This window comes from Sapajus apella, unplaced genomic scaffold, assembly GCF_009761245.1.
Source record: "Sapajus apella isolate SASKATOON/1434 unplaced genomic scaffold, GSC_monkey_1.0 scaffold83, whole genome shotgun sequence".
NCBI classification, from domain to species: Eukaryota; Metazoa; Chordata; class Mammalia; order Primates; family Cebidae; genus Sapajus; species Sapajus apella.
The window spans coordinates 1,907,541-1,920,703 of record NW_022437023.1 but is presented as its reverse complement, the minus strand read 5'-3'; the positions used below and the strand labels follow the sequence as shown (position 1 = coordinate 1,920,703).

The following is a 13,163-nucleotide window of genomic DNA, read 5'->3' as shown; positions in this document are numbered from 1 at the left end:
CTATCACAGCATGACAGTGGCCAGATGTCCCACGTACGGTGCACAGGACTTCATGTGGGAGCTCAGCAAATAGACAACGGCCATGTGACGTGGGAGCTACTGTTACACTGTTTTATAAATGAAACTGAGTTACAGAGCAGCGAAATATCCTGCCAAAATTTGCCCAGTGTAATGGTTAATTTCAGGGGTCAACTTGACAAGACTAGAGGATACCCAGATAGCTGGTGAAGCGTTATTTCTGGCTATGCCTGTGAGGGTGTTTGGAAAGAGACTGGCATTGCAATCAGTGGACTGAGGAAGGAAGAGCTGCCCTCACCCAATGTGGGCGGGCACCACCCAATCAGCTGAGGGCCTAGAGAGAAGGAAAAGGCAGAGGAACGATGAGTTCCTGCCCTCTCTTCTGGAGCTGATGTTCTTCTCCTGCCCCTGCACATCAGATCTCCAGGTCCTCAGGCCTTCAGCTGCAGATTGAGAGTGACCCCACCGGCTCCATTGGTTCTCAGGCCTTTGGACTTGAACTGAGCCATGGTTCAGCAGCTCACATACAGCCTAACATGGGACTTCTCCACAATCACGTGAGCCCTCTCCCCTAATAAATCTCCTCTCATCCACCTTTTGCTACCTACCTATCTATCCATCTATCATCCATCCATCCATCCACCCACTCATCCATCCAATTGATTCTGTCTCTCTGGGGAGCCTAATACACCCAGGTAGGGAAAGGTGCAACTGGGATTTGAGCCTGGGGTGCGGATCCAGAGTGCACACTCCTGACCACTACATTCTCATGACATAAAACGGTGTTGACATTAACAGTGGCTGTCACTAGCTACTGTTTACCTAATGCCTACTGTGTGCTAGGTACTGCTCTAGATGCCTTACGTGTGGCTTATTTTTATTTACAGATGGGGAAACTGAGGCACGGAGTGATTAAAATAGTGCACCCATGGCCTTTGAGACAGTCAACAGCAGAGCTGGGATTCAATCTTGCTCCAGCCACAGCTCCGCCCCTGCTGCATGGCCCCTGCTGCATGGCCCCTGCTGAGCCTCATTCCCGGGACTCCTGAGGGAGAGCAGAAGCAAGGCTTACTGAGCACTTCCTCAGGACAGGCCCTCACACCCAGCACCTCACTCATTCTCACAGCAATCCTCACAGCAAGGGGCTTCCTCTTTTTCTTCTTGCGGAGGCCAAGACTCAGAGAGGTAGGCCAAGATCATGTGGCTACAGGGTGCCAGAGGGAGGACTTGACCCTGGGGCCCACGCAGCACAGAGTAGGATTACAACCCAGACTCTGGAGCCAAATATTCTGCATCTGAACCCTGGCTCTCTCATGAGCTGTGCAACCCTGCGTGGATCTCTTCCTCTTCCCGGGCCTCAGCGTCCTCATCTGTAAAATGGGCAACGCATGCGAGCTCTCCACAGGTGTCGGTGCTCACTGTCTTTTTGACACCACTGCTGCCGGTAGTGGGGCGACAGCTCCATCTCAGGGATGATCCTCTCTCTGTGGAGCCAGGAATGGTCTTGCCTTTCTCATCCATGAGGACAATGCAGCCTGTGAAGTGCAGGACAGGGGGTGCAGGACTCTGGCACCGGCTCCCCCAACCACTACCAGTGAGATCTGGACAAGTCTGCGATGGAGGCCTCAGTTCTCCCAACTTGGACAACGGGCTTAGTGACAAAGAAGCCCCAGGGCAAAAGGCGTCTGTCCTCAGGCCCAGGCATCTCCTGACAGGGCCTCCAGGAAACCCTGGAGGGCAGGGCCCCCAGCTGTGTTTCATCCACTCCTGGCTTGAAGAAGGGATAGAGGAATTAAGAACACAAGCCTGGGCCAGGTGCAGTGGCTCACGCCTGTAATCCCAGCACTTTAGGAGGCCGAGGGAGGCGGATCACCTGACGTTGGGAGTTCAAGACTAGCCTGACCAACGTGGTGAAACCCCTTCTCTACTAAAAATACAAAATTATTCAGGCGTGGTAACACATGCCTGGAATCCCAGCTACTTGGGAGGCTGAGGCAGCAGAATCACTTGAACTCGGGAGGTGGAGGTCACAGTGAGCTGAGATTGAGCCATTGCATCCAGTGCAGTGCCAGCCACACAGTAAGTGCACAGTGCACTTTTGTTGTATAAATGAACGAATAATTGCCAAGGACCTTCTGGAATATTCACTCAATAAACAGCAGAAGTTATGAATTCTCTATCCCAGAGCCAGACACAGTTACCTGCACACAGTGGGCTCCCAGCCAATGCTGACGATGATGATGACACAACCAGAGCCAGGAGCCAGGAGGGGGTCCCGTGTCCCACCCGCCCTCTGTCTCCAGTCCAGGCTTCTCCTGGAGAGCCCTTCCCTCCTCTAGGTCAGCCCTCAGGGCCCAGTTCCAGGGTCTCCTCCTCCTGTGGTCCCAGGACCATCCTGCCCTCAGCAGGGCAACCCCCGTGCTCAGGGGTGCTGCAGCACACGGGCAGCATCAACGACACAACCGTCTTTGAGGGCCTACTGTGTGCCATTATAGTGCCTCCTCACATGCTTTCTTTCCAATTCTCACAGCCACTGAGATAGCTGTTGGCTTCCCTGTTCTACAGACAGCAGCGGAGACTCAGAGAAGTCAGATAACTTGTCCAAGGTCACACAGCAGGGAGGAGGCAGAGCCAGACTCAGACCCAGGGGTGGGTCCTTCCCCTGCCCCTGCTCCCAGCTCTCCATGGGTGTCACTCCAGCCCTCCTGGCCTAAGGCCTTCTCCCCCAACAGGCTCAGCTCAGGGGCAGGGCCACGGTGAAACCAGAGCTGCCTGCCCCTCCCCCAGAGTCTCAGGTCCACAAAACATTCCTAGCAGTAGCCCCACCTGCCCCTTCACCTCACCCAGAGACAGAGTGACAGGCTCAGCGACAGGCCTGGGGCCACACAGGGGCTCTGACCTGCCTCTGCTGGGGCTCCCAATGCAGCAGGAAGGAATCGGGCCAGCTGAGACCCACCACGTCCACTAGAGCCTCTGCCCCTTTGCTCATGGCGCCCCCCCAACCCAGCCTAGGGCGCATGTGTCCTCCCTCCTGTCACCCACCCCTCCCCAAAAAACCCTGCTTCCCTTCAAGGGCTAGCTCAGTCCCTGTCCCTCCAAGAAGCCTTCCCCGAATACCCAGCCCTCGCCTACTCTCCCCTCATCTGACACCGCTGACACTGACACTGTGGTGCATTCTTAGGCACGCCCTGCCCTAAACAGTCTTGCTGGTTCAGGAGTAGCAACCTGCTGTCTCAAAGAGCCGATTAGCACAGTAGCTAAGACACTGCCCCAGGAGCCAGACAGAATGGCTCGAGATGAGGTTTAAATCCCGGTTCTGCCACTGACCCTGGCAAGTTACTTAAACTCTCTGTGCCTCAGTTTCCTCATCTGCAAAATGGAGATGATGATAGCACCTACCCCATGGAATTGGTGTAGGAGGAAATGAGAACCCAGTGCACAGGAGGCCCAGAGTTCACCTGCAGTATTATGGGTATTAACAGGTAAACAGCCTTCATGACCTCAGCCCCATCTCTCTGAATCACCTGGCCCCCCATCCCCCTCCTCAGCTAAAGCTCCCAGAGCCCTTCCAGGGTTGAGCCTCACCTGGGACCCCCAGGTCTCCAGGTCACCCATGAAAGGAAGATCTCAGGCCAGGCTTCCTCTTTGGGTCTGAAAACCAGTCCCCTGGACCTCCATCTCCTCTAACCTGGGGTGTTCCAGGCAGTCCTCAAGGGGCCTGCTCATTAGAAATGATGATCCCAAGGTGAGGAGGAAGGAGGAGGATGGAAACACAAATGGGGAGACTCAGGGAGGCAGAGCTCAAACCTCACTTGAGACTGGAGGGCCCCAGAGAAGCCCAGGGCAGAGGGAACCAGGTGTGCTTATCTCAGCCAGGAAGGGGCCCAAGGCACCCCTTGGCCCACCTGTGAAAGCAGGCAGGCCTCAGACACAGCCTCAGGCACCCTAGCCTCTGTGGTGGCCCCTCCTCCCTAGCCCACTCCTGGTCTGACCTTTTACCATCCCCCTGCTCTCTCTCTTCCTCCTCCAGCCACCCCCTTAAGAGCCCCAACCGTCTCTTTCTCCTCCAGAAAATCACCCCAAAAGGCCTACATCCCTTCCTTACTCCCAAGCCCAGTGGACAAGGCAGCATTTTGCACAGCCCACATTGTTAGAGGGCCTGTAAGCCTGTTTCAGGTAGGGCAGGCTCAGCAGGCCCTTCCCTCATGGAACCTACACTCCAGCGCAGGCAAAAAGCCAAGAAGCAAATATAATAAATATCACCACGTTAGGTGGTGACAACAGTTCAGAGGAAACTCAGGCAGCGTAAGAGGGACAGGGTGAAGGGTGGTGGAGAGCCACGGGAAGGTGGTGTATACATACCCCAGCTCCCCCACCCTCCTTGGCTGAGTCAAATTTGGTTCAAAACCCCTCCCAGTGGGAGTGAGGTGAATTGCCCCCAGTGGTAACTTGCTTGGTAAGGCATCCTTTTTGGGCTGCCTGTCTTCCTGTCTCATTTCCCCACCCTCAGTGTTTCTGTGGGCCACCTCCTAAATGAATCGTGTTCTTATCTCAGGGTTGGCTTCTGGGAGAGCCCAAAGTAAGACGCCACAGATGGGGAGGCAGAGCAGGAGCTTGCTGGGAAGGCCGGCCCCCTCCTCTCTGCTCTGGGACATCCCTTTTCTCAAGACAAGTCAGTACGCACTTGGCCCCTCTGCAGGGGTCTGTCTGTCTGTCCTGAGCCCATCGCCTCTGTGTCACCTGGAGAGCAAGGACCAGGCTGCCCCCTCTGTGGGCAGCACTCCTGGCGGGAGCGCGGCATGTTTTTTCAACACAGGGAGCTCAGGGATGAGTCCTGACCGGGAAGAAGGAGTCATGACCCTCCTGCGTCTGTGGCTTGGCGTGGGATACATGCAGCTCGCTCTCTTCCCCGGCCTGGCCGGGCAGAGCTGCTCTGGCTACAGCTGGAGTGGAGAAAAGGAAGGCACGTGGACCCGGTGTAGGCCCAGCGTCCTGGCTGACCCAATGCCCCTGAGGCAACGGCCCAGGTAGGCGGGCATCACCCTCCCCTGTGAGAACAGAATAATAGGCCCCCCACGACAGCACAGACGCTGAGCCAGCCCCTGAGGGAGACACTCCTGGCTTTACACTGCAGCCCTGATTCTCAGGGTGCACAGCTGGGCTACAGCAGTGAACAAGACAGAAAACCCCCTCCCTTGTGGAGCTGACATTCTAGGGCGACTGAGCAGGCAAGAAATGAGATAAATAAGTGGTAATCAGGGTGTTAGAAGGTGACAAGGGCTGTGAAGGAAAGCAAGGCAGGGGAGGGGACAGGGAGGGAGAGGAGTGGTGCTCCTTTATGCAGGATGTCAGAGAAGGTCATTCTGAGCAGGTGGCCTTGGAGCAAAGGCCTGAAGGAGGCGGGGAGGAAGCCAGGCAGAGCACTCAGGCAGCCCCAACAGCCCGTGCAAAGGGCCTGGGGCAGAAGTGCAGCTGCCAGGGTTGAGGAGCAAGGGGGTCATGTGGCCTGTGCAGATGAGGGAAGGGGAGGGGTGAGGCTGGAGAGGTGGGGGAAGGGGGCTGGGGAGGGTAGGGGAGGGGTGAGGCTGGAGAGGTGGGGGGAGGGCGCTGGGGAGGGAAGGGGAGGGGTGAGGCTGGAGAGGTGAGGGGAGGAGCCTGGGGAGGGAAGGGGAGGGGTAAGGCTGGAGAAGTGGGGGAAGGGAGCTGGAGATGGAAGGGGAGGGGTGAGGCTGGAGAGGTGGGGGAAGGGGGCGGGGAAGGTTGGGGGAGGAGGCTGGGGAGGGAAGGGGAGGAGTGAGGCTGGAGAGGTGGAGGGAGGGCGCTGGGGAGAGCCTTGTCGATCAGAGGGAGGCCTTTAGCTTTTTCTTAGAGTGAAATGGGAGCCATTGCAGGGTTTGGGAAGAGGTGGGATGTGATCTGGCTTCTGTTTTAAAGGTTCTGTGGCCGCTAGGGGAAGAGCAGACCGAAGCAGGGCAGAGTGGGCAGAGAAGCTCTAGGAGGCAGCGGCATCCCCAGGTGATGGAGGATGGGGCCTCAGAATGAGGAGGTAATGTCAGAAGGAGGGGGAAGAGGCTGGAGTCTGGAAATGCAACATTCCAGGCAACAGAATCTGCCGATGGTTTGGATGTGATGGTGGCATGAGAAGTCAAGGATGGCTCCTGCTGGAGCAGCCAGCAGACAGAGCTGCTGTTTGCGGAGCTGAGGATACCGAGGGAGGAACGGCGTTGTGGGGGACCGGAGCTCTGTTCTGCAGCCCTGAGATGCCCGTGGACAGCCAGCTGGAGACACCTCTTCACCCTGGCCAGCTCCTGCACGGGGGTAGGGGCAGTGAGGAGGGGCCAGCCGGGAGCCAGATGTTCCTGTGCCCCAGGCCCCAGCCCCTGCTGAGCTCCAGCCCTCTCAGTGCTCCTGGGGCCTCCCTCAAGCTCCCTTTCACATGAGAAGGTTGGCCGGGGGAGGTCAAGTCCCAATCCGGCTTCCAGGCCGGTGCCCTGGGCCATGGGCTCGTTGTGTGCCACAAAGTGAGGCAGGGAAGTGTGCCCCAGCAGCCCATCCTGGCGGGCTCACTGCCCCAGAGTCTGGTGGCAAGAATGTGGGAGAAAGACAGGCAGCATCAAGCAGACCTGTGAAGCAAAAATCTGATGGGGGGGCCCAGGCCTAGAGGAGGCAGGCCAGGGGCAGGGGCGGGAGGCTGGGGCCAGGCCTGGAGGGCCTGCTGAGCAGACAGACACTCCTTCAGCTCTCACCCAAAGGCCCTGCCGTCCAGGCCTCACCAGCCCCTGCTGCAGAGGAGACAGGGCGGCTGCTGACTGACAACTGAGGCCAGCGGGCCCAGCTGCAGGAGGTGAGGCAGGGCAGATACCAGCTCCCACCCTGCCGGCGGAGGGGGAGGGTGGCAGGGTTTGGAGGAGCAGGGCGGGCAGTGCCAGTGTGCACATGCGAATCTGCATCTGTTTCTGCCACACCTGAGACCTGCCCTCCTCCCTCCTAGGCCCTTGATCCCAAAGTGGGAGCCCCTGTGTCCAGCACTCTGCAGATGTGAACCTAATGTTTGCAGAAACGAGCAGAACCACACCAGCTTCTCAGCATGTATTCCCCACCCAACATGCCACCCTCCTCAGCCCCTGCACCAGGCCCTCTGACCCGAGTGCCCAGGAGAAGGGGATACCCCACACTGTGTTCTAGTGAAAGACCCAGCCGCACTGTCAGGGGGTGCAGGAGAGATGGCAGGGGGAGAAGGAGCGGGACCTTAAGCACACCCATAGTTGACACATCAACCCTCTGCCCCTCTCAGGCTGGCATCTCCTCCCCATGCCACTCAGGGTGGCTCAGCTCCATCTAGAGCAAACCTGGACCAGGTGCCCCCACCCATGCACTCCTGTGGGCCCCCTTCTTGCCCAGAGTGGGGGCTGAGGGCCCAGCTCCTCCCCTGCTCCTCACCCCACCCCCTCCTGAGCAGCCAGCAGCGGCTTGGCTCCGCAGTGGCAGTGCCCGAGAGCTCCTCCAGCAGCAGTGAGTCTGTCCCCAGGAGCAATGCAGCAGAGGGACAGACAGTGCAGGAGGGAGGGTCACAGGCACTCCCACCCCATCAAGAGCCTACTCCCTGGTGCCCCAACTTGGAGATGCTGGGCTTGCTGGGTATGGCCACGGGTGTGCTTTGGGAGATCTGGGGTGGGGGAGAGTTCACTAGGTCTGCAGCGAGAATGAGGAAGGCGAAGGGCCCGAGCTCGGGGCAGGAGGTATGTGCCTCTGACCTGACCTGCAGGCTCTAAGCCCAGTGCCTGAGACCATCCAGGCCCAGCAGGGAGGCTCTGGCGTCATGGGGGTGGGAGGCAAGTCTGCTTATCCCAAATGGCAAGAGCCCGGCAGTGCCTTGAATGGGGCGGGGGCATCCTCACTCCTCCCTGCCCTCTGCTGCCCACCCTGTCTAGCTTCAGACTGTGGGTCCCTGGAGGCTCCAGCCTTCCTCAAACCACTGCCCCAAGGAGGGGCCATGGCTGCAAAGTCAGGACCTGTTAGTAGCAGAGACAAGAGGTACAGAGGAGAAAAGGCAACAGGGACAGTCCCCTGATGAGGAGGATCAAGGTTCTGAGGAGGCCTCTCGGGATGCCGGCTGTGCCCCACACCCCACTCCCCAGCTGGGTCCCTGGCCCGGCCCCTCTGGCTGGCCTGTTTGGCTCCTACCAGGTGCGGCTGGTAGGAAGGCAGGGCAGCCCGGTTCCCCACTCCACACAGCCTCCTCCAGCCATCGAAATGCCTACCTGGGCCCGTGTGGGCACCAAGCTGGGGGCAGGTAGGAGCTTACTGCCCCCGCTGGGCCAGGCCAGGGCCGGAGGGGCTGGCTGTCCTCCTTCTCCTCCGTGGTGGCGGGCGGAGAGGGGGCCTGGTGCCGGGCTGGGGGCTCTGTCCTCTAGGGTTCCCTCCACCGCTCACTCTGGAAGGCAGCAGCGCCAGAACTGCAGGAGCCAGCTCCCCACACTGCTGCCTCCTCTCAACTCCTCGCTCCCGACCCGCCTCCTTCTCCAGCCACCCACCTCCTTCTCTGGTTTCTATGGCAACTGGGCAATGCTCCACACAGACAGCCTCCCTCCCATGTACAGCAGGGGACGCCCGCCTCCTGCACGGCGCGCCGCATCAATATGGGCACGCACACACACACTTCATGGGCACGGAGAGGCTGGTGGGGACACCGGCTGGGCCACCACCCTGCCCCATCCCCTTTCTTCCCTTCTCCCCAGGATCCTGCCTCCCAACTGTCCTTCCAGATAGCTGCACCTTGCCCTGCACTTCCCTCAGGTCCTTAAAATCTGAGTGCCTGCTGCTCTGTGAAGCATTTCTATTTGTTTAATCATTTATCCTCTTGAGTTTTTTCTAGGCCAGGCTGAGTGTGAGAGGTGTTCCACAACCTCGTGCCGTGAGACTTCATACCCATTTTACAGATTGGAAGCTGATGGGCCACAGCAGTAAAAGACTTTGAGCGCCCAAGGTTCCTGGGCTAGCTGTCGGCACTGAGGCCTTGTGATGCCAGTTGCAACACTTCTCCCGTGGGCCATGGCTGCCACACACCACTCAGGCACATACATGGGTGGTGTCCATGACGTGTGGATCCCAACAACACACTTAGAGATATAAACACCCATTACACATATTTGCACACGTGCATTTCCAGAAGTCTGTGTATCTTCCTACACATGCACCTATAACACACACATGTAACTGTGACACTAGTATCAGCATACACACATCTTTAAGACACATGCACACACATCGACATGGATTCAGAACCTGTGACGCACAAACCCTTCCTATACAAACTCACCATGGCACACACAAGCCCTGATGCTAGCTAGCCCCATGGGCGGGGTTCAGTGGTGGCAGTAGAAGTGTCAGGGCCAGGGGTTACATGATGAGTGGCCTCCCAGAGGAGGATTTGCCTGTCTGCTCCGCCCCGCCTTGGGACCAGGCACTAATCTGATCTCAGCAGCGTCTCAGCTCTGCTGCTGAAGGGGAATGGGGTGGGGGTGGAGACAGGGCCAACCCTCCCTCACTCTCATTCTGAAAATCCACACTAGATCCTGCCTAGAGCCCCCTCAGCCTAGGAGGTTCACACATATCCCTACCCTCCCCCTGGCTGCTGTCCAGTCCCAGGACTTGGGGTTATGACAGGACAGGGGAAAACGACTGTCCCCGAAGAGAGAATTCCAGGCTTCACACAAGCTTCTAGACTCCTGCCAACACCCAGGAGGGACAATGTGGGTGGCAGGTGGCAGGAGACAGGAGTGGGGACCGGGACCCGGGACACACAGCATGCCCCACAGAGCATGCTGTTATCAGCCCAGCACCCCTGCAGGGCCTCGGGCAAGCGTCACTGCTGCCCTTGTGCCTCTGGGCAATTCTCAGGGACCCCACACTCCCCATTGAGGGCAGATACAACAGGAAGGAACCAGAAGCCACCACAAATGAAGCAAAAGGCCTTCTGGTGGGCCGGGCGTGGTGGCTAACGCCTATAATCCCAGCACTTTGGGAGGCCGAGGCAGGTGGATCACCTGAGGTCAGGAGTTCAAGACCAGTCTGACCAATATGGTGAAACCCCGTCTCTTTAAAAAAAAAATTTTTTTTTATAAAAGGGCCTCTGGTAGTAATGATAGCTCTTCTGTATTCATCATTCCAAGACCCCTCTCAATCACAAGGCTGCTGCCAGTGAAACTCAGACATGCCGTCAACTGCACGAAGCATCTCAATATTAGAGATGTCAAGTGATAAGAGAAAAATCATCTCGGAATAGAGAAATGGAGCATTTCATCCATTCAACAGATACTGACTAGGCACCTACCATGTGCCACAGATGGTTCTAGACACTGAGATACAGCTGTGGGCAAAACAGAGTCCCTGCCCTTGAGGAGACGACGAGCTAGTGGGTTCCCGGAAAGCCCGGGCCTGTCTCAGGGGCTCTCCCACAGTCTTCGGCTGTCACAGGGCATGGTGACTAGGAAACAGGCTCTGAGAGATGAGCAGCTTGTCCACGGTGACAAAGGCAGCCAGTGGCTGGGCCTGGGATTCGAACCCTCTGCCTGCAAAGCCTTTTTCGGTGTCCCATGTTGATTCCATTAAGATCTGATTTGGAAACACGGCATCAGCCACCCAGTTTCTAAAAGTTTCATAGCCAAGTTAGCTTCTATCCTTAGGTCAAAGGCAGGACGAGATCGTATTTGAAGTGCCAGTCAAGTGGTGGACACAAGGACCTCATAATCAACCTCAGAAGTGACTTCCAGCCTTGCCTTCCTTGGGCCAGAAGCTTGACATCAGCTGTCCTCAGGCCTGGAGGTCCTTGGCAGGGAGTTCAGGTCAAGGCCCATCCCAGGAGGGTGGGGACTCCCAGCCCCAAGAGCATAGGCTTCCTGGAGAGTGAGGAGGCCTCAGCTGGGGGACAGGGAGGGATCGAATTTCCAGGTGCTGTAAGCAGAGCCCCCTGCCTACCTGCCGGCCCCCAGCCCAGGATCATCTTTCTCCTAAAGAGACGGGCTCCATCCAGGGATACCAAAGACAGCTGCCCTCCAACCCACCCCTCCGTCAGCCTGATCAGGCCCCATCTGCTGCTTGGCAGACCCCACGTCCTGTCCTCCCACACTCACGGATTCCAGACAGGCCCTGTGGAAGAAACCAACCCCTTCTGCCTCCCGCTTCTTCCTCTGCCCAGAGACCATCCACCCCCACCCCATCCCACTGTCAGCCTAATCTGGCCCCATCTGCTGCTGGGAATGAAGGCCCTCTACTCTCCCACTTGCAGGTCCAGGGACACCCACCTACACCATGTACACACACATACACGCACGCACACACACGCACTCCATGCCCAATCTCAGCTCCTGTCCCTGGACCTTAGCCATGCTCCTGTCCCACTGGTGAGATCAGAAGAGGGTATCTGGCCCAGGCCACAGGGCAGCGGCCCTTCATGCTCCCAGGGAGAAGCCTGCTCCTTCTGTCATCCCTCTCCTTGCCTCCTTATCCAGCTCCCCAAAAGCATTCATTGCCCCTTCCTCCAGCTCAGCACAGTTATCCCACGTGTTCCCCAGAGCCAGGGGAAATGCAATCAGTGCTCATTAGCTGCTGCTTTGCATCTCATCTGCATAATATTCCGATGACTGTCAAAATGCCAGAATCCTCCCCAACCCCAGCCCACAACAGGCAGTGCTGGCCAGCTCTGGAGAAAGAATATGGAAAAGGCTTTAGTGGGATTCTGTGTAGGTGGCTGAGCATGTGGGGTGGGTACTGGGAGGGGGAAGATCAGAGGGAGAAAATGTCCAGTGGCCCCAGCAGTCACCTGGAGGAGGAGCAGCAAATATTGCTACTCGCTGAGTCCCTGCTCCATCTAGGCACGGTGCACAGTGCTCCATATTGTATCCACTGTTTTTTGGGTTTTTTTACAATGAGCCATTTTATAGGTGTGGAAACTGAGGCTCCAAGGAGTTAAGGCCTCACTTTCCAAGGCCCAGCAGCTTGGGGACCACCCGGAAGCTGGTCAGAAATGTGGAATTTCAGGTCCCACCCCAGACTCCCCTCATCAGAATCTGCATTTTCACACAACCCCAGGTGATTGGGGCGTGAGACTCCGAAGTTAAGGGGCTAGCCCTGTACTGTAATACACAGCTGCAAGATGATGCTGGTGTCAATATAAGGTGTCTGACTAAATCTTATGCTAGTTTCTTTGTGCATTTAACAAGCATTTCCTGAATGCAACTGTATGCAGCGCTGCTCTAGGGTAGAACACAGCAGACAGACAGACAACATCCATGACCTCAGGGAGATTTCATGCCAAAGGGAGGCACATGATAAACAAAATAAATATGTTCCGGCGTGCATGGTGGCTCACACCGGTAATCCCAGCACTTTGGGAAGCCAAGGTGGGTGGATCACAAGTCAAGAGATCAAGACCATCCTGGCCAACATGGTGAAACCTCGTCTCTACTAAAAACACAAAAATTAGTGGACATGGTGATGCACACCTGTAGTCCCAGCTACTCGGGAGGCTGAGGCAGGAGAATCACTGGAAATGCGGAATTTCAGGTCCCACTCCAGACTTCCCGCATCAGAATCTGCATTTTCACATGATCTGGGAGGCGGAGGTTGCAGTGAGCCAAGATCACACCACTGCACTCCAGCCTAGCGACAGAGCAAGACCATGTCTCAAAAAATAATCATAAAGTTCAGATGATGACATGAGTGGTGCCATCAAGAAAAATAATGTGAGCTAAGGAGACAGAGAGTACAAGGCAGGAACATTTTACAATCTCGCTTTTAAGAGATGACATTTGAATAGAGACCTAAATAAAGGGAGAAAGGAAGGTAGGTACGTGGTGATTTGAAGGAACAGCGTTTCTGGCAGAGGGAAGAGCAAGGGCAAATGTCTGGAGGTGGGAGTAAGCTGAGCACATTGAAAGCAGCCCACAGCTGAATGTGCGGATGGGTGGATGGGAGGGCGGATGAATGGATGGGAGGTAGAGCAAGCCAGACAGAGAGAGGTGGCAAACAAGATAGTGACAAAGAAGAGGCAGGCAGGGGCTGGCTCCGAGAGGGCCTTGTAGGCCATGGTGAGGACTCTGAATTTTATTCTAAATAGGAAGGGAAGCCATTGGTGTTTTTGAGCA

At 56.9% G+C, this 13,163-nt stretch overlaps 1 protein-coding gene across 2 annotated transcripts in view; it reads right to left on the bottom strand.

Moving 5' to 3' along the window:
• The window catches only part of PACSIN1 (protein kinase C and casein kinase substrate in neurons 1), a 69,503-nt gene that overhangs the window by 12,265 nt on the left and 44,075 nt on the right, over positions 1-13,163 (bottom strand). The window contains exon 1 of one of the 2 annotated variants that reach the window (XM_032253459.1): positions 8,280-8,490. The exons of the other annotated variant lie outside the window; for it this stretch is intronic. The gene's annotated coding sequence lies outside the window, so the exon portion shown is untranslated. Of the gene's footprint in view, positions 1-8,279; positions 8,491-13,163 lie in introns of those variants that run through there. 2 annotated transcript variants of the gene reach the window in all.